This window comes from Amblyomma mixtum, chromosome 3 (assembly GCF_055824585.1).
Source record: "Amblyomma mixtum isolate Tamu chromosome 3, ASM5582458v1, whole genome shotgun sequence".
Lineage (NCBI taxonomy): Eukaryota > Metazoa > Arthropoda > Arachnida > Ixodida > Ixodidae > Amblyomma > Amblyomma mixtum.
In genome coordinates this window covers 92087333-92111103 of record NC_143014.1, presented here as the reverse complement: position 1 = coordinate 92111103, position 23771 = coordinate 92087333, and positions in this window count along the sequence as shown.

The window sequence follows — 23771 nt, the reverse complement described above, 5'->3', positions numbered from 1 at the left end:
TTTTCAGATACTTATAATATTTGTAATTTGCAAGTCAATACGCTGATGACACGTATCATTCATGGCATATGCCGCCGCGGTGGCTCAGTCGCTATGGTGCTCGGCTGCTGACCAGAAAGACGCGGGTTCAATCTCGGCAGCGGCGGTCAAATTTCGATGGAGGTTAAATTCAAGAGGCCCGTGTACCGTGTGATGTCAGTGCACGTTAAAGAACCCCAGGTGGTCGAAATTTCCGGAGCCCTTCACTCCTCGTAACATGAGTCCCTTTGGGATGTTAAACCCCCATAAACCCTTCATGGCATATGTAGTCATGACAACTCCAGATGTACAGATCGTACTTAATTCATGTTTCACGAATATTACACCCACCACAGCTAGTTCATGGTTGTTATTAGTAAGCACAAACAAAAATCAGCTGAGACTCACACCTAGTTAATTGTTTATAAACCGATACGAATATCACAACGATGAATATGTAGAAGAATTCGGTACGTCAAGGCCCAAATATTAGTACCCAAGACCGATATTCACATATATATTCTGTCACCTACACAGTTTATACCTTTCCAAAATGTCTGCTGCCTCTGAAAGCAGCAAAATCGCTTATTCTCTCTGGTCATGAACTGCTGTGTTGGGCCAAAATGCCACAATTTTCCCACGTGCAGCGGGCGCCTGTCCAAAGCATTCAGGGCATCGGATAATCTTTGCCAAGAGAAAGAGAGATAAGATTAATGAAAATAAGGACGAAAAGGTGAGCTGGCAAGATGGATATATCTGGCCTGCAACTGTGCACTGGGGACGATGAAGAGTTGTAAAAAGAGGGTCGTGAAGCCTTTGCCAATGTATGTCATGTTTGGTGCAGTGCGAAAGCAGGTGCTCAATGTCTTCATCGATCTCTTCGCAGGAACACATCTTACTGTCACCTCGGCCTATATTCTATAATGCGGAGCCTTAGCGTAGTCCGTGTAAAACCCCTTAAGCAGAGCGCCTAACATCGACAGTAAAATAAAATAGAATATTTCAGTCGATATTATGCAATACCGAGCTCCCGTTTTTGTTCTCAAACCAGGTGTCTCAGGTAATCGAAGCAGACATCTTGCGCAGTATGTTACGCGTATCCGCCCGTGCATTAGGAAGCAGGGACTTCTCATTTACCTGATTATTATACGTGCTGGGGCATCACCTGCTGAGTTCTTCGATACGTCGCACTTCATTGGATACTCGAATGGCACGTTCAAGAGTCTCAAGCGGAGCGGACAAGAACTTAATTTACCCGAGATTACAATACTTGAAACTGGGACGAAACATAAATACGTGTTCCGTCAGTTTCCACGGCTCGTAAATGTGACGACATAACAAGGGTGGTTGTTAATCTATAGCAATAGCTAAAGGAGCGAGTGCACATTGTCGTGTGCGCAGCAAGCATTTCAGGAAGCAGGATTTCGTTTATGGAGTTGGCGCTAAACTATTCGGTGAGCAGATGCCGATTCCGAAGGATTTCGAAGACCAGTAGGATTCCGAAGGACTCCGACCGGCCTACTCAAGTATAGTACCAGTCGAACGACGCCGCATCCGCCAGCACTAACCGAAACCAACCTGCCCGCATTTGAGACGTACTGCATCGAGATGCGATAACGTTCTGCACTGCTACACACCTCTCTCGTAAAGATTAACTTCACACCGGGATTCAGTGGCCGACCTTTGATTAGTGGAGCAGAAGCTTCACTGTTGCCCATAAAGCGGTAACAGATGAGTTGAATGAGAGCGTTAAATGAATGCACCATTGTAGCGGCGGGTAAAATTCACCTGGTTTACTCGGCGAGGAGGTTTGTTGCAAAAAGTCGATTTAACACACCAAATGAGCGTGCACAGGAGCACAGAACCATAAACACAAAAACTAAGCTGTATCAGACGCGACGCACAGCAAGAGAGCGATGCACGTTATCCTACTCCGAGCTTCGCACTGCCGCCACCGGCAGGTTGCGCCACGGAATTCCTCGCGCCAACTACGGCTGCGCTCCCAATGGCTTGGGAAGAATACTGTGACATCTCGCGTGTTGTCAGTCATACTGGACGCCACTGCACATTGTTAGCGCGAGCTATTTTATACTGCGTTTTATTTTTCACTCATCAAAACTGCAATGGCTGGCGTTTGGGTTTTGTACAAATAAGTAGCGTCGTGAAGAAATGAAAAGAAATTATGATACCACTCGACTATAAGAATATGCCCGTATAGAAACGGTCAGCAGCACAGGGTCCAAGCCTGCAGAGCAGCCGGTTGGAATTTTTTTAGCAACCATCGCTGGTGCTGCGGACTACAGGGGTGGCTGTTATGCATATGCATGTTCACAATTATGATATACATGCTACCTTACCATCGACGTGACAACGATCAATCTTTCATGAATGATGTCTTCCGTGAACCCCAGCTTGTTACAAATGGAACAAACAAAGCCAAACGATTGTTGTTAAACTAACGCTCAAACGTGCGTGTCTAACGAAATCGTAGGTCGCTTGACCCCTTCGTCTGGCACCTGTTTCTCGACCGAAAAGCTCAGGATCCTGTCGCTCTTTGCGCTTCCTCTCGGCTTCCATAGCACCTCAAGGGTCTTGTCTTCCCAGTCGTTTCCGTTGAGCATCGCGAGTACGCGTTTCGGGATCTCGACAAAGTTAACTGATATGTTCTCAATTGTTCCCAGTGTGGCGTTCTTGAGCATCTTTTCATGAATACGTTGATGGTCTAGAAGAGGACATACTGTGTCAGAGTTCTCTGTGACTCACTATCGTGAAGGATTCTTTTGCATATGCAAGAAGAGCGCCAGCCACTGCCACGCACTGACAGGGGCTCGTTTCCTTTGTTCGCTTTTTGTAAGATTTTTTTTAGACAGATAAAGAGAGAGTGTTTTCAGTGATCGCGTATAGTTAGTCTCCCGTACACAAGGGCCATGGTTAGAATACCGCTGCCATGCCTATGCGTTTGCATGACGAGGCCTGAGGTGCGGCCTGATCCCGACTACCGTAACCGAAAACGCACCGGCTCAACAGAACAATATTTGGCTATTTCGGTGTAGTACTTGGCCATCATCTGCCATATGAGTACGCCAATCAACTCCCGGCCCTCCGTACCCAGAGGCTACCGAGAAACTGACCCAGGCATCGGTCAGATCAGCGGCGTAGCGGAGGCTCGTAAGAATCTCTGGATCCGGACAGGCCGCCATTAAATATTTAACTAGGAACGTTCAACGCTAGAACCTAGTGAAGGTAACCCAGCAGCGCCGTTTTAGGAACTTGCGGGTATTTAATAAGATGTCATAGGGCTTGGTGAAGTGGATGGGTGGATGGATGGATGGATAGGAGCGCCCCCTTTGAAACGGGGTGGTGGCAATTGCCACCACCCCGACAGAGAGCGACGACAGAGAGCGACCTCTGTCCTGAAGTGTACGTGGTTAGCCCGCTGCTGCCGCTGTTCCTGATGATAATCATGATTGTTTTCTTTGTGATGTCATGCGGCTACCACCCGCTATTAAAGGGCGACATAGGCATATTTTCGCGATCATAAAATCCGCGTGTGCTGCTGAAGGAAATGCGCAATAAAAGAACCGTCGCCCTTCGTTTCCCAAAACGAACGCGAGCAGGCAGCCTCAGGTGTGCGGTGCGAGCAGCGCGAAAACTTCAGAAAAGCTAGATGGCAGCGCTACTGGACGGCAGCGCCACCTTCCGAACGAAGCTGCGAAGCTTCGCTTGGTCTAAGAGGGCTAATAAAAAAATACACCGCACACAAAGACGAAGTCTGTGGACCTTAATGAGAATTTGGTTTGGAAAAACGAAAGAATTAAATGCATTATAGGTGGTTTAAACAATCTCCTAGTGCTTAGAACTGTTTTCGTTAGGCTCAGAAGTTTTATAGTTTTTATAGTTCAAAGGGGTTTAACGTCCCAAAGTGACTCAGGCTATGGGGGACGCCGTAGTGGAGGACTCCGGATGATTTCGACCACCTGGGGTTCTTTAACGTGCGCTGACATCGCACAGTACACGGGACCCTAAAATTTTGCCTCCATCGAAATTGAACCGCCGCGGCAGGGATCCAACCCGCGCCTTTCAGGTCAGCCGCCGAGCGCCATACAACCACTGAGCCACAGCGCCGGCTCGGCACAGTCTTATGCCGTGCCAGTGTTCAACAATGTTCCATTGAGGTAATTTCCCCTTTGGCTAAAAGGACATTTTTACGCAGTTTCAGGAAATTCTGACAGCTCAAGTTGTCTTTCGTTCCCCAAATTTACGGAGTTCTCGCGCTGCTGCAGGAATAAATAGCTTTAAAAAGAGATTTTTGGGTCTGAGGGAATTTGCTGCTGCGGCATTGGACATCACTGCTGGGGTTTTACCTTAGCGTTATGCATATCTAGTGTAACGCAACTAAGAAGTTAATTTGTAATCCTTATCGGCGTTGAGATAGGACGTACTGTGCACTGGTTGAGATGATCACGCTAATATGATGACCAGTACTTTAGAAACACACCAGACAATGTGCCCAAAAAAATGGGAGGGCGAGGGACGAAATGTATTTGCGATGTGCACTGAATCGCGTAAGGACTGAAGGTATTCTATAAGCTTACGATGTGAAGAAATCACCACCATGGAAGACGTTGACAAAGTGACCAAGAGGCTTTAATTGTATCAGTCTGATTCTGAACCCGCGACCAAAATTGAAAATAATGCTGATAGCAAAGGGCTGTTTGCCTGGTTGTTCACATCACTGGTAGGGCAATCAAGCTCGTATGATGCGCCGGGAATGTACTGAAAGACTTCCTGGGCACTTTCTTAATCTGCTATGCACACATCAGAAATGGTCCAACCATCGGTCTCAGCGGTAACAGTCTCAGCAACTGTTTGTCTCCCGTTCTGTCTCGTTTTCCTCAGCTCTCTATCTCTTCCGTTTGAGGCCACCATGATGACCTCAGTTTGAGCAGTTGGTGTATCCGCAGTTTCTGCCTCAAGGTTAGTTTCACTGGCTTTCGTCGCGGTAGTGGCGGTTGAAGTTCTTTGGGTAACAATGTTTTCGGTGCCTCGATGGAAACCAACTTCTTTACAAGTTTAGTTTTTGTCTTCGGGGCTGTTTTCATAATCTTGTCCTTCTTGGCACGAGCTACTTGTTCTTGCACGGAGGGGGCTCCTTGCATCCCAGGAACTGTCTGCATCCGGGTTTGGAGAGCTGCTCACTCTCGTCTTTTCGTCAGCTTCATGACCGAGGCAGTCTGTGAGCCGCTTGACTCTAGCTGTGCTCGCGGATAGCGCTGGTGGCGAATAGTCACACTTCTGGGCTTTTGTTTTGGTGGTCTCAATACTGCATTTTGGGCTGCTCCTGGACACGCGACGGCGTTCAGAGCAGCGTGTTTCGTTAGTGGTGCTGCTAGACTTCCGACGACGTTTGGTGCTTCCTTCCCCTTCTGTGTCGCTCTTAGGTTTGCCTCGTGAAGCAGTCAGCCTTTCTCCTTCATCAGAGCTCGTTGTAGACCCTGTGGTAGAGGTCCAGGACTTGATGTCGTTTAAGTCATGCCCGTCGTCGCCACTCGATTCCTCGGCACTGTCTGAGCACACACAAATGACTGCCGGGCTCTCTGACGGACGCGTCATTTCTTCTCCCGTGATGTCAACGTTGTCTTCCCCCGCCGACTTGCTCTGAGAGCGAAGGTTGCGGTAGACAGTCGTCCTCTTGACCCCACTAGTCGACGGCTCATCTCTCTCTCTCTGGCCTCAGCGGTCGCCTTCGTCGGTCGTGCCTTACCAGTGGTGGCAACCTTAGCTCGCCCATTGGAGGTACGTGCGGGCTTCTTCTCTTCCTTTGGTGGGCCTGTTGATTGACTGCCTTTGCTCCTGCTGCGAGTATTCGGCGCTTTCTCCGTCCACGCATCAGGGGCCAAGTTTCTGGAGGTCCGCATACGCTTCGCAGTCGCGTTCCGAGCTTGCGCCGTCGTTAAGATGTACTTACGCGTCGAGGTGCGTCTAGATTGGCGGGCCATAGCGCTTCTTGAGCGGTCTCTGGCTTGCAGTCTCGGTGTTTCAGGTTTTTCTCTCGAAGATACCGACGACCCGGAGCGCACACGCTGCTCTGAAAGTTACTGGAGATGGGAGTCGTCGTTTCCTTCCAATGCCGCTGAGCGCCACGCACCGCTCTGAGCGCCGTGTGTAGAAGCAGCCCTGGGATACCGCGTTGCAATGAGCTGACTTCAGGATCCTGAACGCGAAGAAGGCCTCGTGAAATGGCGAACGTAGCTACCGGTCGTGGCGCGGCAGCACGTGACACTCGAACCCTGCTGCTCTCGTTTTCTTTCGCTGCTGTGCGCTGACATCGAATGAACGGTGCAGCTGAAATGAATAATCTTTATTCGACATGAGTTTAGTTTTCTGAGCTTTCTGAAGATGAAAGAAATGAACAATGATATAGTTATCAGTAAGATATAAGCAATGAGCGACAGCGAATCTAATTAAGTATTCTCGCACACGACACGTGGGCAGAAAAGAAGTCCGCTGCATGCACAAGAACAGGAGCTCGAGCGTAGTTCAACAATCTCTAACTCATAATTTGGCTTATGAAATAACTCTAGAGTTCCCTCGGACATTGTAATCACAGCTGTGCATGCGTCGAAGTGCCCCATGAATGCCTTACATAAAACATCGAAGCCATATGTGGCTCACTAGGGTCGAGCAGCGGGCACTTAAGATTAAATGGAATGCCCCTGCGGTCGCTTTTCAGCAAACTGTAGTCTTTTCTCGGTGTAATGAGCAACTTCATAATTTGTACTTTTTCATGGGACTACCGTAAAAGCATTGTGCGCTGACCGCAGTACTTTATCGCACATTAATCCGCCATAATGGACCGGTGGCAATGGCGCTGTTTTGCCCAGCATCAAGTCGTGGGTTTGACGCCCTTAAAATCGCGTAATTTGGAGTTCCTTCTTTCTATTATTCGTGCCTAAAATCAACGATTTTGCGCAGCTACATTCTTGTCTGGGAACTCTCTACCATCGGCTCAGTCTCAGCACTGCGTTTACGAATAGTAATCGATACCACTTGGAACAATAAACCATGAGTCCGCACTGTGATAACAGCGGCTCAACTGAAACGACGCATCATATTCTGTCGCGGGCGAAATGTGAACACGCCCGTGTACCGTGTGATGTCTGCGCACGTTAAACAATCCCAGGTGGTCGAAATTTCCGGACCCTTCACTACGGCGTCCCGCATAGCGCGAGCTGCTTTTGGACGTGAAACCCCCATAAACCATTCATAGCATATGCAGTCATAACAGCTCCAGATGTACGGATCGTACTTAATTCATGTTTCAAAATTAGCTCATGAACCCAAATTAGCTCATACTCAAGCCTACTTTGTTGCTGATATACAGATACGCATATCACAATTGTGAACATATTCTAGAAGATGTACAAAAATTATTACCCAAGATCGATATTCAGATATATATTTGGTCACCCAAACAGTTGATATCTTTCAAAATATTTTTTGCCTCAGAAAGCTGGAAAATAGCTTATTCTTCGTCGTTACGAAGTGCTGTGTTTGGCCACAATTTTCCCGCGCAGAGGGGGCCTGTCCAAAGCGTTCAGAGCATCGGTTAACCTTTGCCAACAGAGAGAGAGAGAGATAGAGAGAGGAGAGAGAGATAAGTGTAATGAAAACAGGGGCAAAAAATTACCTTCGCTGAGCCACCGATCGAATATCGAGCGTTAACACACCTAACAATGGTCACCGGTTCGAATCCCTGCTGCGAGCTAGACTGTAATTTAACTAGGAAGTTTATGCTGCACGAAACGCGTTATGTTATTGTCGTGTCCGGTCGCTGTGTTGAATGCAGCGAAAGACGCACACGGTACTTTAAGACTTCGTTTATTTTAAGCCGATGAGGGTGCGACCAGCGTCGACCGAGGCAGGAGCCGAACTGGCCGCCCGAAGAAAGGAGGGAGCGGAGAAGCGTCCACGGGAGGGAGTGGCTTCCCAAAACAGGAGGAGGATGCGGGGGCGCACACACACAAAAGCAATAAGGGGACACAACACTTCCTTCCCCCTTAGAAAGTTGCCTGGTATCGTGCAGGGGGTCGGCGCTCACGCGTGGAGGCGCGCTGGCTTTGTGCGCTCGGGGGAGAAACACTTGTAGGCTGGCTGTTGTTCGCTGTGTCTCCTAGGTCTGTCCTGGGCGAAGTCTCTTCTTCCGGGAAGAGGTGCCAGGCTATGTGGGAAGATGGTGCACGTGTTCTCTCCGCTGGCGGACAGCTCTCAGACGGCGTCGTAAATCTACGCAGCTGGTTGAGATGTCGGCGTGCTACTGTGCCATGTATGTTGACGAGCCAAGAGCGCAGGCCTATGCGTCTGACAATTGTAGCTTCCTCCCAGCGTGGCTTTTTCAGAAACTGTCGGGCGAGGACGCGCTGCCCCTCATTAAGCGTGCCGCAGCGCGGAATTGCTTTTTCTTCCCGGAACGTCTCTGCCTTTGGCTCGGGGAGGATGGCTGTGAGCTGGGTTCGCATTTCACGCTCGAACATCATTTTCGAGGGGGTCTCGCCTGTTGTGCTCTGAACCGTCGTGTGCTGCTTGAAGAGAAAGCGCGCAAGGCGGCGCTGCAGCGAGCCTGTCTGATCTCTTTCAAGGGCGCGTTTTAGCTCGGCTACGTAGCGCTCGGCTTGTCCGTTTGTCGCTGGGTGGTAGGGGGCCGATGTAACTGAGGAGATCCCGTTGTCGCGATAAAACTTGAGAATCTCCGCAGACACAAACGGTGTTCCGTTGTCAGATACTACCTTGCGTGGCAGGCCGAACGTTGCAAATAGTGATCGGAGGTTGTCAATGACTGCTGCCGAAGTCGTCTGTCCCATTTGCCTTATCTCAAGCCACTTTGTGTAGGCATCTACGACCACAAGGAAAGTGCAGCCCTCAATTGGTCCTGCAAAATCAATGTGATTGTGTGCCATGGTGTGTCTGGCTTTTCCCATTCTGGGACAGGAGCTTTCGGCGGGGCGCTCCGGCTGCTCTGGCAAGGCTTGCATTCTCGCACCACTGTTTCGATGTCGTTGTCAATGCCAGGCCACCACATGTAGCCTCTGGCACACTTTTTCATTGCAACGATGCCCCGATGTCCGGCGTGGATGAGAGACATAGCTTGTGCGCGTAGTTCTCTCGGCATCACAACTCGGGACCCAAATATGATGCAGCCGCGATGGGTGCTCAACTCTGTAGCTCGCCTGCGGTAAGCGTCGAAGTTGTCCCCTTTGAGTTTATGCACGTTGCCTTGTTGAACAGCTGTGTAAACTAGCCGGAGAGCTGCGCACTTCTGCGTAGATGCTGCAACTGTGCCTGCTGTAAGCGGAGGTTCTGGCAGTGCTTCGAACATCAGAACGTCTCCTGGTGGAAATGGTTCGTCAACAGTTGCGTCTAGTGGCAGACGGCTTAGCGCATCGGCGTTTTGATGTTTACTCCCATTGCGGTAGACCAGAGCGTAGTCGTACGCTGAGAGTTTGATGGAATGCTGCGTCGGCTCGATGACACCTTGCTGCTCCAGTTTGTCCAACTCTTTTTCAACTGAATCTCGGAGAGCAAACGGCACCGGCCTGGCCTTCAGAAATTTGGGTTGCGCGTTGTCCAACAACTCCAGTGTGACCGGGGGCCCTTCGTTTCCTGGAATCTCTTCCGAGAATACTCTTTCGTATTTCTCTTGCAGTTGCTCAACCATGTTCTGGCTCGGCGTCTGGTGTATGCCGCATATCATCACGCCTAGTGGAGAAAACCAGTTTCTCCCTAGAAGGCTTGATCCTGTGCCCTTCACAACAAGCAGAGGTAGCGTATGGGTCTGGCCGTTGTAGTTAACCTGCACGTTGGCAGAGCCCAATAGTGGCAGATTCTGTCCTGACCACGTTCGCAGGTGCGTGTCGTCTTGTTGCAGGGCGGGTGCGTCAGATGGCCATGAAGTTCGGAACGTGTCCTCACTGATCAGAGTACAGGCTGCGCCGGAGTCCACCTCGAACTTAATCAGCTGGTGATGTACGCTTACTTCTGTAAAAATCTTCGGTCGCGTGCCGAGATTCATGGTGTTCAGGTCGTACAACACAGATGGTGTTGCTGATGTTGTTCCATGGAGATCAGATAGCGGCGTATTCTCTGAGGCGTTGACGCTGTGATTAGGCTGGGAAGGTGACTTTATCTTGGCAAGTCTCCGTTTCGTAATGCATGCTCTTTCGATATGCCCTCGCTTGTGGCAAAAATTACACGTGGCTGACTGGAATCGACATCCCTGGGGGTTGTGTTGGTCGTCACACCGCCAGCAGCGTTGTGCCTTTTTGACCGATTTTACAACAACAGAAGGCTTGCGCACCTGGTTGCTTGTCTGGTGTACCGGCTCGGTGTTCCGGCGAATCCCTCTCTGCTGGTGACCGGCGCTCTCCGCTCGAACGGCGATGTCGTAAGCTTTGCTGAATGTGAGGTCCTTCTCAGCGAACAGGCGCTGCTGCAGTGACTCGTCACTCAGTCCGCACACAAATCTGTCGCGTAACATCACGTCCAAGGGAAGCATGGTGGTGTTAGCAGAAGAAGCTGCGTCTCCCTCCTGCCCGGTAGCTGTTGTCGACAGCGTTCCAAAATTGCAGTCGGCAGCGAGCTTCTTGAGCGCGGCTACGTAGGCGCTCACAGTTTCTCCTCCCAGTTGATCTCGTCGTTGGAAGCGAGCCCGGCTGTAGACCTCGGATGGCCTTGGGTCGTAGTGCTTTTGCAGCGCTTTTACGATGTCGTCGTAAGACACTGCCGCTGGTGTGCTTGGCTGAATAAGGGCGCAGACAGTATCGTAGGTCTGCTCCCCGCACAGCGTCAGCAGGTTGGCCCTCTTCAAGGCTGGGTCTGTGATGTTGTTAGCTTCAAAGTAGAACTGAAGGCGTCCAACCCACGATGACCACGATGAGCCGTTGAACTCTGGTATCTGATTGGGAAACCCTCGCGTAGCCATGGCTTGTCAATAGCGTTGCGTAGCGCGGGTCAAATCCACTTTCTCGTCGCCACTGTCGTGTCCGGTCGCTGTGTTGAATGCAGCGAAAGACGCACACGGTACTTTAAGACTTCGTTTATTTTAAGCCGATGAGGGTGCGACCAGCGTCGACCGAGGCAGGAGCCGAACTGGCCGCCCGAAGAAAGGAGGGAGCGGAGAAGCGTCCACGGGAGGGAGTGGCTTCCCAAAACAGGAGGAGGATGCGGGGGCGCACACACACAAAAGCAATAAGGGGACACAACAGTTATGCACTATCGAGCTCACGTTGATGTATTCAAACCAGGTGTATCAGGTGATCGAAGCAGACATCTTGCGCAGTATGTTACGCGTATCCGCCTGTGCATTAGGAAGTAGGGCCTTCTCATTTACCTGATGATTCCGCGTGCTAAGGCATCACCTCCTGAGTTCCCTGATATGTCGCACTTCACTTGATACTCGAATGGCACATTCAAGAGTCTCAAGCGGAGCGGACCAGAACTTAATTTGCCCGAGATTGCAATACTTGAAACTGGGAAAAACATGCAGTTTCCATTGCCCGTAAATGTGACGACATAAGGAGGGTGGTTAGTTAAGCTAACAATAGGTAAAGGAGCGAGTGCACATTGTCGTGTGCGCAGCAAGCATTTCAGGAAGCAGGATTTCGTTTATGGAGTTGGCGCTAAACTATTCGGTGAGCAGATGCCGATTCCGAAGGATTTCGAAGACCAGTAGGATTCCGAAGGACTCCGACCGGCCTACTCAAGTATAGTACCAGTCGAACGACGCCGCATCCGCCAGCACTAACCGAAACCAACCTGCCCGCATTTGAGACGTACTGCATCGAGATGCGATAACGTTCTGCACTGCTACACACCTCTCTCGTAAAGATTAACTTCACACCGGGATTCAGGGACCGACCATTGAAAAGTGCCGTAGAAGCTGTCGCTGTTGCCCATAACGCGGTAGCACATCAGTTGAATGACAGCTTAGAATGAATGCACCGTTATAACGGCGGGTAAGAGTCACCTGATTATACCCGGCGAGGTGGTTTGTTGCAAAAAAGTCGATTTAACGCCTCATTTGAGCGAAAACAGGACCACAAAGCCAGAGATACAAAAAACTATGCGGACTCAGACGCGACGCACATCAAGAAGGCGATGCACGTTATCTTACTCCGATCTTCGCGCTGCCGCCACCGAAAGGTGGCGCCACGGTATTCCTCGCGCCAACTACGGCTGCTCTAGCTCCCAATGTCCCGGGAAGAATACTGTGACTAATTATAGCCGGGAGAAACCACTGTTTTTCGATACACTTACCGATCGACCTTATCGGAAGTTTCGCTGCTGCTAACGGCACCATGACATACGTTCTGCTTTGGAGGTCATATATCAGACGCATTTGTGACTTCCCCACTCGCCATTTGCAGCAGGCAAGTTTTGCACGTAATGATATTTATAGAGAGCAGCCCATAAAATTTCAGTAGCCTTTCAAGGCACGATGAATTTCGCCTAGAGGTTTTTGGAGGCCGTCGAGAAAGGATTTTGTGTTGCAGAGGTCATAAATTGGCTAAGGATGATAACCATGGTGTAATTTTTTGAATGCCCAGGCAATCATACGATGTGATGCGAGAAATATGCGTCAGCAGTACTCTACATTTTCCTTTTACTTTGATCGCCATCCCACTGGGTCTTTGAATTTGATTTCACCGTGAGCGTCTGGTGGGTGGGGGCTCTTAGGGGAGAGATGCATTTTAACGGGGATATCTCGGGAGGTGCCCCCATCGAAAGGTTTGCCGGGCTAGGGCCGCGAGGGGATCACTTCACACACGCACAGAGGCGAAATTCTACAGGCCCGTGTGCTGTGTGACGTGAGTGCACGTTAGAGAACCCCAGGTGGTCTAAATTTCCGGAGCCCTTCACTATGCGACCCTCACATAGCCTGAGTAGTTTCGGGATGTTAAACCACCATAAAGCGTAAACACGCACACTCTCTTTCACTTTCTATCTCACCCACTCTCTCTTTTATGTGTACACACACACTCTCTCTCTCTCACTTATTCCCTCAATTTCACACTCTGCCACAACACACACGCACACGCACTCCCTCTCTCGCTCTATCTTTGAAGACTGCACGTGCTCTGACACATGCTCCTTCTCTTTGACTGTCTCTCACTCAGTCTCTTCTTTGATGTGTACACACATGCACACACACACTCTCTCTCCCTCTGAATCTCCCACACTGTCTTCTTTGAAGTGTACACACACACATGCACACACACTCTCCCACTCTCACGCGCTCTCTCTTCTTTAAAGTGTACACACTCACGCACACTCTCTCACTTACTCTCTGTCACTCGTTCTCTCTCACTCAGTTTCTTCTTCGAAGTGTACACAGCACATACACACACACTCATGCGCTCTCTTTCTTTCTCACCCTCACATCTCTGAAGTGTTGACTACAAACTTTAGCGTAGCACGGTATGTATCGTTCAGTGTCAAACCAGTTTGTCGAATAGCGGCTAACCATTTTTTTCTCAAACCGCGGTCGGCTGGCACTTCGTCGAAGGATATCCCTGCAGCTTTCTTTTCATTCAACTTGCACACAAGAACGCAACACGAACAGTAATTTTAGCGCACTCCAGCGATGCGTCAGCGCTAACCCACGAGCTCGTTGCGCCAAAAACAAGAACCGAAACAGAGAACGTCTACCAGTAACGTATCGCGAATAAAATGATTTGAATAAAGCGCGCGTGCAAAAATCCTTCCTGTTCTCGAAAGTGGGGAGGCCGATCGTTTTAAGTAAATTAAAAACATACGGGGCACAACATTACGTTACCTTTGTTTTCTTTGTATATGTTTTTACAGTGCACTGCAAAACTGCAAAAAGTTACCTTAAAAGCAACTAATATTTTCAGTGTTGCTTAACTCATGATTTGAAATCCTGACAGCGTTGCCCGTTTTTAATGACTGAATTAACTAAATATATTTTGGTTTTTAGGTCAGAGAGGTTTGCAATCGCATGGAAAAATGTTTTTAGTGTAGGGTACCGTTATCGCAAATGGAGAATCCCGTAGCAGACAAAAATCCTGATCATTGTTTCTTGCACCACTGTGGCGCAGCAAGCGGGCCCTGTCAGCTAAATTTGTACCAGTTTTGAGAGGGAATGAACTTTTACTGTGTAAAAAAAGACTGGAGTCGACTGTTGGTCGGGTCCTCAGTCCAGAACACCAGCAGTTTCCGCACACGCTTTATCGTTGGCGACTAGTGCCTCCAAACTCCGCTTCGAAAAGTGGCTGGTCGCGGTAGCTACTTTTCAAGTGCTTGCAGACAGCGCCGTCATCTGTAAGCGGCCAATAAAGGCTATTGTGATATTTGGCCATTATCTTTGGAAAAGTCTTTTTTCTCGATTTTACCTCTTTATCGTTCGGTGTTTAATGCATCTTTCTCTCATCCTGTTGACAACCGGCTGGGAAAAAATATCTCTATGTTGAACACGGTTTACGTTATCGATCACGCCCGTCGCGACCGCCGTAAACACCCGAATTTTGGCTGCCTCTATTGTACACTATAAATGTTACATCTTGCGTGTTGTCAGTCATACTGAACGTGACTGTCCATTGTTAGCGTGGGATATTTTATACTGTGTTTTATTTTTCACCCATCTGCACTGTAATGTCTTTGGCTGTAAGGGTTTTGAATAAGTAAGCAGCAGCGTGAAGAAATGAAAGCATTGTGATACTTCCCGGCTCTAAGAATATTGCCTCTATGGAGATGCTTGCCACCAGCTTAGGGTGCAAGCCTGTGGTGCAGCCGGGTGCAAATTTTCTGGCAACTATGGCTGGTGCTGTGGACTCCAGTGGTGGTTGTTATGCTTATGCATGTTGACAATTAAGATATGCATGCTACCTTACCATCGACGAGAAAACGATCTATATTTCATGACTCAGGCCTTCCCTGAACCACAGCTTGTTAAAAATGCAACATACAGTGTCAAACGATTCTGGTTAAACTAACGCTTAAATGCCCGTGTCTAACGCAGTCGTTGGTCGCTTGACGTCTTCGTCTGGCACCTTATGTTTCACGAGCAAAATGCTCTGGAAATCATTCGGTGTTTGCGCTTACTCTCGGCTTCCATAGCACCTCAAGGGTCTTGTCTTCGTTGTCGTTTCCGTTGAGCATCGCGAATACGCGCTTCGGGATCTCGGCGAAATTAACTCTTATGCTCTCAAATCTTGTCAGTGTGACGTTCTTGAGCATCTTCTCATGAGCGTGATGGTGGTCTAGAAGACGACATGGCGCCTGTCAGAGTTTTCCTTGACACACTTACGTGACGCATTCTTTTTCAGAGGCAAGAAGAGCACAAGCCACTGCCACGCACCGACGGGGGCTCGTTTCCTTGGTTCCTTTTCTAGGAATTGTTTTTTTTTAAGAGAGAGAGAGAGAAAGGGAGAGAGACAGCTTGCAGTGGCGGCGTATAGTTAGTCTAGCGTGCAAGAGGACCATGGTTAGAATACCACTGCAACGCCTTTCTGCACCGAAAAAAAAAACCCGTCTGAATGGGTTTTCATGAAAAGAGACCTAAGCTGCGGCCTGATCCCGGCTAGCAGAGCCGAAAACGCACCTTCTCACCAGAACAGGATTTCTCCATCTCGATGCAATGCTTGGCCACCACCTCTCATATGAACACACCAATTAGCCTCCGGCTCTCAGCACCCAGCAGCTACGGAGCAACTCATCAAGGTGTTGGTCAGACCTGCGACGCAGCGGAGGCTGCTAAGAATCTCTGGCTCCGGACAGGCCGCCCTTGGAAACTTACCGGGGGGACGTTCAATTCTAGAACACTTCTAGTGAGGCTAAATTATCAGGACTGATTCAGGAACTTGCAGGTATTAAATGAGATGTCATAGGGCTTGATGAATTTAGGAGGACAAATGAAGCATACACAGAGCTCAAGGGTGAGCACGAGCTATGCTATCGTGGTTTAGTGGCCCGGCGAAAGCTAGGTGTGTCATTACTGATCAGTAAAGATATCAAGGGTGGCAGTTATTACAATAGAGTTTAATGGAAGGCAAAAATTGAAGGTTGCACATTCAGTTTCAGTTTCAGTTTCAGTTTATTTCCCACAACAAGTACAGGGCATGTACGAGGTGTGGCGGGGGTGACGGGATAAAAGCTGCATCAAGGGCAGCTTGACTGGCCCCGTCTCCCCAAACAACATGGCAGCAAGCACGACAGTTCAGAAGGACATAAAATATATATGATGGGGAGAATAACAAGGAACAAATGGAAAAAAATATACGAACAAGATAAGTGCAAAAACAGTGAATGAGTGCATTAGTTAAAATATACAATCAAATCTTACAGTATAGATTAGTTAATAATGTCGAATAATTTTTTCTTGGTTAGAACCCGCAGCTGCTCTTCCGTTAGCTTATATTTGTTAAGTGTACTAGGCAGCCTGTTTCGAAGCATCTGGAGACCGTAGTTAGTACGTGATCGCGGAACGTGCCAGTGTTCATGGTGGCGGGTGGAGCGAGATGATATGTTAATCTGCAAGTTTGCAACGGCTCGTAATGTTGTTATATTTTTATGGATTTCAGATTTCAAAGATGACAGCAACTGGCGCTCATAAAGCGTGGAAATTTTAGTAATCTTGTATTTAAGGAATAGGTCGGAAGTGTGGGCATTATATGGAGAGTTTGAAATGGCTCTAACTGCATTTTTTTGTAATGTAACCAATCTATTTAGTGATTTCTTGGTGCCAGTACCCCAAACAAGATGACAATATAAGAGATGAGGTGCAAAAAGCGTGTTATAGAGCATTAGTTTTTGGGGGACAGGTAAAAAATGTACTTTTCTCAATATACCTAATGCTTTGCACAGTTTAGTTTGTATGTTTTCGGCGTGAAAATCCCATAGCATGTTTTCATCAAAAACGACACCCAGGGATTTTGCTGATGAAGAAAATTCTATTTCAGTGTTATCGAACTTCAGTGGATTAATGCGAACATTTGTTTGTTTAGCTTGAAAGAGAACTGCTTTTGTTTTGGAACAGTTTATTTTTAGGCTATTAGCGCTTGACCATTTACATAGTTTGTCCAAGAATAGGTTGGCGGATTTGACAAGGTCATTTGGATTGCTTCCTGTAAAAAATGTACTGCCTGCGAACCTACATCTAGTCATGACGACGAGATAGCCGAAAGGTTTTATGCAGACGTGGAATCTTCAATGAGTAGAGTGAAAACGTAGTACCTGTCCTGATGGGCAACTTCAGTGCCAAGGTAGACAAGAAGAGGGAAGACCAGGCAGTAGGGAACCACGTCATAGATTTTGAGAATAAGAGGGTGGAGTTATTAGCAAAGTTAGCAAAACGAAATATATTTACAGATTTTGAATACCTTCGTTCGTTAACAGGGGAACCATAAGTGGACATGGAAGAGCCTGGGCGGCGAGAGTGAAAGAAAATATATTTCTTATTGTGCGCGCATTGGCGCATCGTGAAAGATGTAGAGGAGCTCGGCTAAGCGATATTTACCGGTCATTGGATGGTGAAGTGTTGAATTACGTTGCGGATTTGAACAGGAGATGGAGGAAACTAGTAAAGAAAAGAGGACATCAAAGCGTCAGCGCTAAGAGGGAAAGTACACAAATTCAGATAATGGCTGCATGATTCATATTCCGGTTTGACAGAGGACGATGATATTTTTGTTCCGAAGAGGTATGATAATGTAACAATTAGTGTTACGGAGTGCTCATTAGAAGCAGGAGAAGGGCAGCTAGAGTGGACACTAGCAACCTCTCTCACAAGACGAAAGACCTGATTAAGATGCGCCAGAGTATGAAAGCCTCCAAACCCATAGAGAGGCTAGAGCTGGCAAAACTGTCAAAGGTTATCAGTACGCATAAAAATAAACGACATAACGAAGAGAAACATCGAGAGGGTCGAGCAGGCTCTAAAGAAGAAGTAGCCGAAAAGCAGTCAAGATTGATTTAGTCATTGGAAGAAATCATATGCACGCCCTAAAAGCCAAGCAAGGTAGCGTCATCACCAATAAGCAAAAGATAAGTAAATAGCAGAATAATTCTATACAGATCTCTAAGGTTGCTGAAATAAAGAGGATGCTAATAATGAATCCAGCGGAGAGGACACACTGTGCATCTCGTCGGCAGCAATTCTGGAAGTAAAGAAAGCCCAACATGTAATGCATGCAAAGGGGAAAACCAGCTGACTAAGATCAGGTAACTCAAGGTTTCTTGAAGTACCGCGGGGACATTGTGCTAGAAAAACTTAACACCCTCCGTACTCAACACTTCGCGACCCCAAAAGCGCTGGAATCTTAGAAGAACCAGCACCTTAATCTATTAGAAGGGGAACGTTATGGACGTGGAAAAATTGTAGACTCATCAGCTTACTGTCCGTTCTTTCGTAGGTATTTACTAAAGTAATTCGAAAACGAATTAGATCAACCTTAGAATTCTGTCTACCAAAAGACCAGGCTGGCTTTCGGAAAGGCTTTTCGACAATAAATTGTATTCACACCATCAATGAGGATAGAGGAGTGCACAGAATATAACCAACCTCTATAAATATCTTTCATAGATTACGAGAAGACATTTGACTCAGTTTAAATCTCCGCAGTGATGCAGACACGCGTAATCAAAGTGCACAAGAGGCGTGGAGAAAGACACTGGCCATATAGCGGTTGCATAGCAAACAGTGCTTCGCAGGGAGGGTGATAAAATAACGAACAGGAAGAGTGCCAGGCAAGGAGACACCATCTTTCCGGTACTATTCACCGCGTATTTACAGGATCTATTCGGAGAACTGGATTGGGAAGTGTTGGCGATGAAAGCTAATGGAGAATACCTTAACACTCTCCCGATTTACTGATGACATTGCCTCGCTGAGTGACCCAGGGGCCGAACTGCAAAGAATGATCGAGGACCTAGACAGACAAAGCATAATGATGAGTGTAAAAGCCAATATGAATAAAAAATTGGAGGGGACACATAAGCTCAGCCTTACGGCATGACGTGAAAGCGTAATGGGTTAATTCTCATATATGCAGAATGTTATTCTCTACTGAACATTCATAGATAGCTGGGAGTCTTCATACCTTTCCTGGCGCAGTGGTGCAGCTGTAAAGCAATGCGCCACTGCCCTGCCATCGCAGGTTCTCCCAACGATGGGCCTTGGCGGTCCAAGTTGCTCTTCCAGAGCGACCACTTATTACTTTAACTGCCACCTGCCACGGCGGGCGGGTTGCGATGACGCCGCAAGGTCGCATGGCATATGTGGCCCACCTGCCTACTAGGTTGCTCTTCGGGGACCACGTGTCAGAGTCATGATCGTGATTTATCGCTCACCACGCTGACGTCGACCCCGACAACGCCAACGCCCACGCTGAAAACGTCGACACCGGAGGTTCTGTAGAACAGGGCCTTTAACGCTCAAAAGTTCAAAAGTGCCGGAAGCGAACAATAGTTTGGGATATTTTGCGAAGCATTGGAAGTGGTAAGATAGATACAGAGAGAGGGGAAAGGCAGGGATGTTAACTAGAAAGATTTCCGGTAGCAAGTGGTAAGGAATACATAAATTTAGGGCAGGTAGTGACTTCATATCTAGCCCACGAGACTGAAATTACAAGGCGATTAAGGATGGAGTGGAGTACATTTGACAAGTAACTATGAGGTGTTGAATAGCAGTTTACAAATATCCCTCAACTAGAAAGTGTATAACAACCGTATCTTACCGGTACTCACGGGAGGGGGGAGAACGTGGAAGCTAACAAAAGGGGTTACACTTTAATAAGGGGCAGCACTCAGAACTATAAAAAAGGAAAAAAAACGGCTGCAACATTAAGAGACAGGAAGAGGGAAGAGTTGGTGAGGGAACAAACGCCAGTTAATGGCATCCTAGTCGAAGTCAAGAAGAATAACTGGATATGTGCAGGACATGTAATAGTAAAACTCTAGTTTGGGCGAGTTGGTTCATGATGAAATAAAAACTGGTATGGCGCAAGAAACGGGGACACAGAAGGCACACAAAACACAGGACTGACGCCAACTTTCAACTGGGGTTTATTGCACCAAGCCTGCCTTTTATACCACAAACAAGCCATATCAACGAAAGCGTAAACGTTGTACATATAAAACGGCAATTCATGCGACCACTGGCAATAAAGTAACGCTGATCATAACCATCTAATCTAAACAGAGCTTGGGAGGCCAACTTATTTTCTGGCCAGCAGATGGTTGATGTGTTTCTGCTGGCCAGAAAATAAGTTGGCCTCCCAAGCTCTGTTTAGATTAGATGGTTATGATCAGCGTTACTTTATTGCCAGTGGTCGCATGAATTGCCGTTTTATATGTACAACGTTTACGCTTTCGTTGATATGGCTTGTTTGTGGTATAAAAGGCAGGCTTGGTGCAATAAACCCCAGTTGAAAGTTGGCGTCAGTCCTGTGTTTTGTGTGCCTTCTGTGTCCCCGTTTCTTGCGCCATACCAGTTTTTATTTCAACATGTAATAGGAAGGCAAAATAAGCAGTGTTCCCTTGGGTAACCGCCTGGGTTCCGAGAGGAGGTAGCAGGGGAAATCAAAAAGTCAGGCGGACGGATGAGACCAGAACGATTGTGAGAATAAGGTGGCCGCAGCTGGCACAAGACAGGATTGGTTACAACGATGTCATAGAGGCCTCTGTCTTGAAGAGGACGTGGTTAGGCCGTTGCTGCTGTGTTGGTGATGATAATGATGACTGTTTTCTTTGTGATTTCATGCGACTACCGCTACTAAAGGGCGACATAGCCATATTTTCGCGGTCTTAAAATCGGCGTGCGCTGCTGGAGGAAATGCGCAATAAACGAACCGTCGTTCTCCGTTTCCTAATACGAACGCGAGCAGGCAGCCTCAACTGTGCGCTGCGAGCAGAGCGAAAGCTTCAGAAAAGCTCGATGGCAGCACCACTGGACGGCAGCGCCACCTTCCGATCGAAGCTGCAAAACATACTTTGGTCTGCGAGGGCTAATAAAAAGATACTCCGGAAACAAAGACGAAGTCTGCGGGCCTTAATGAGCGCTTCCTCGCAAAAATAATTAGAAATGTAGTCTGGGACGTTTCAACATTTTACTAGTGCTTAGAATTGATTCGGTTACTCTATGCAGTCTTATCCCGTGCCAGTGTTCAGTAATGTTCCATTCGGCGAATATCCCTTTTTCGGAAAGTTTGAGGAGTAAAATTTGGCTGAAAGGAAATTTTTATACAGAGTTTCAGGGAATTCTGACATCCCAGATTGTCTTTTTGGACCTGAGGAAATTTTAGGTTACGGCGTATGACATCACTGCTAGTGTTTGACCTTAGCTTTATGCCTAATTCAATGTAATTTAACATATTAATTCATTATTAATTCTTCTCGTCACTGAGATAGAGCACGCGGTGCATTGGTAACGCCAATATGATCAGCAGTAGTTTAGACGCGGCAAACAATGCGTACAAAAAAATGAGGGGGTATGAAAGTATTGTGCAATGAACTGAGTAAGGATTGAAGGTGCATTCGATAAGCTTACGATGTAACGAAATCAGCATCATGCAACGCTGACAAAGTGACCAAAATGATTTAATTCCATCAGTCTGATTCTGAAACCGCGACCAGAATTCAAACCCATGCTGAGAGCCAAGGGCTGTTTGCCTCGTTGTTCACATCACTGGTAGAGTAATAAAGCTCGTATGATGCGCCGGGAATGTACTGAAAAACTTCCTGAGCATTTTCTTAATGTGCTATGGGCACATCAGGACTGATCCAACCGTCGGTCTCAGCGGTAACAGTCTCGGCTTTCTATCTCTTCCGTTTGAGGCCTCCATAATTACCTTCCTTTGAGCTGTTTACGTTTCTGTGGTTTCTACCGCAAGGTTCGTTTCAGTGGCTTCCGTCGGGGTGGTGGCAGTTGAAGTTCTGGGGGTAACAATGTTTTCGGTGCCTCGGTCGAAATCGAGAGTCTTTACCAGTTTAGTTCCTGTCTTTGAGGCTGTTCACAGAGTCTTGTCCTTTCTGGCACACACTTCTTGTTCTTGCACGGAAGCGACCCTCTGCATCCAAGGAGCTGTCTGCATCCGGGTTTTGAGAGCTGCTCCCTCGCGTCTTCTCGTCAGCTTCATGACTGAGGCGGTCTGTGCGACGCTTGCCTCTAGCGCTGCTAACGGATAGAGCTTGTCGCGAATAGCCACACTTCTGGGCGTTTTTTTTTTTTGGTGGTCACAGTGCTGTTAGTTGAGCTGCTCCCGAACCCGTGACGGCGTTCTCAGCAGCGTGTTCCGTTGGGGGTGTTGCGAGACTTCCGACGATGTTCTGTGCTTCCTTCCCCTTCTGCGTCGCTGTTAGGTTTGCCTCGTGAAGCGGTTTGGCTTTCTCCGTCATCAGAGCTCGTTGTCCACCCTTTGGTAGAGGCCCAGTACTTGATGCCCTGTAGGTCGTGCCCGTCGTCGCCACTCGATTCCTCGCCACTGTCTGGGCACACACAAATGGCTGCCGTGCTCTCCGACGGACGCGTCATTTCATCTCCCGTGGCGTCAGCGTTGCCTTCGCCCGCCGACTTCCTCTGAGAGCGAAGGTTGCGGCAGGCATTCGTCCTCTTGACCCCGCTTGTCGATGGGTCATTTCTCTCTCTGGTCTCAGCTGTCGCCTTCGCTGGTCCTGCCTTACCAGTGGTGGCAGCCTTAGCTCGCCCACTGGAGGCACGAGCAGGCTTCTTCTCTTCGTTTGGTGGGCCTGCTGACTTACGGCCTTTGCTTCCGCTGCGAGTATTCGGTGCTTTACCCGTGCACGCACCAGGGCCCAAGTGTCTGGACGTCCGCATACGCTTCGCAGTCGCGTTCTGAGCTTGCGACGTCGTTGAGATCGACTTACGTGTCGAGGTGCGTCTGGATGGCCGAGGCATATATCGCTTTTTGAACGGTCTCTAGCTTGTAGTCTCGATGTTTCAGGTTTTTCCCTCGAAGATACCGCCGGCTCGGAGCACACACGCTACTCTGCAAGTTACTGGAGATGGGAGTCGCCGTTTCCTTGCAATGCCGCTGAGCGTCGTCCGCTCCGAGCACTTTCCGTCGAAGCAGTCCAGGGATACCACGTTGGAATGAGCTGACTTCAGGTTCGTGAACGGGAAGAAGGCCTCGTGAAATGGAGAACGTAGCTCTCGGTTGTGGCGCTGCAGCACGTGACACGCGAGCCGTGCTGTTCTTCTTTTCTTTCGCTTCTGTGCGCTGACAGCAAATTAACGGTCCAGCCAAAAATTATTCGGCATTACTTTAGTTTTCTGAGCTTTCCGAAGATGAGGATATGAACAATGGTATAGTTCACAAAGAAAGATTTCCTGCCCATTTCAAGACTGCCATCGAGGAAGCCATGCCATCATCATGATTCCCACGTAACATTCATTGTTAACCGCCGTTCTTGCGCCCGCCCCTCATGTAATGTCCCGCCAGTGACTCTGGAGGTTCAAATAAATAAATAAATATGAATACTGAACGCAGGTAATCTAATTAGGCATTCCCGCTAACTACGCGGGAACAGAAAAGAACTATTGCGCTGCAGGCTGAAAAGCTGGAGCTCTTGCTGAGTTAAATTATCTGTAACTAATAATTTCGTTTATGAAATAATCCTACTGTTTCTCTGTTCGCGCAGCCTGTTTGCACAGCGGCGCGTTCGACTCCCAGTCATGGATATTGATTTTATTTCTTTTTTTCATGGTTTGACCTCTAACTCAG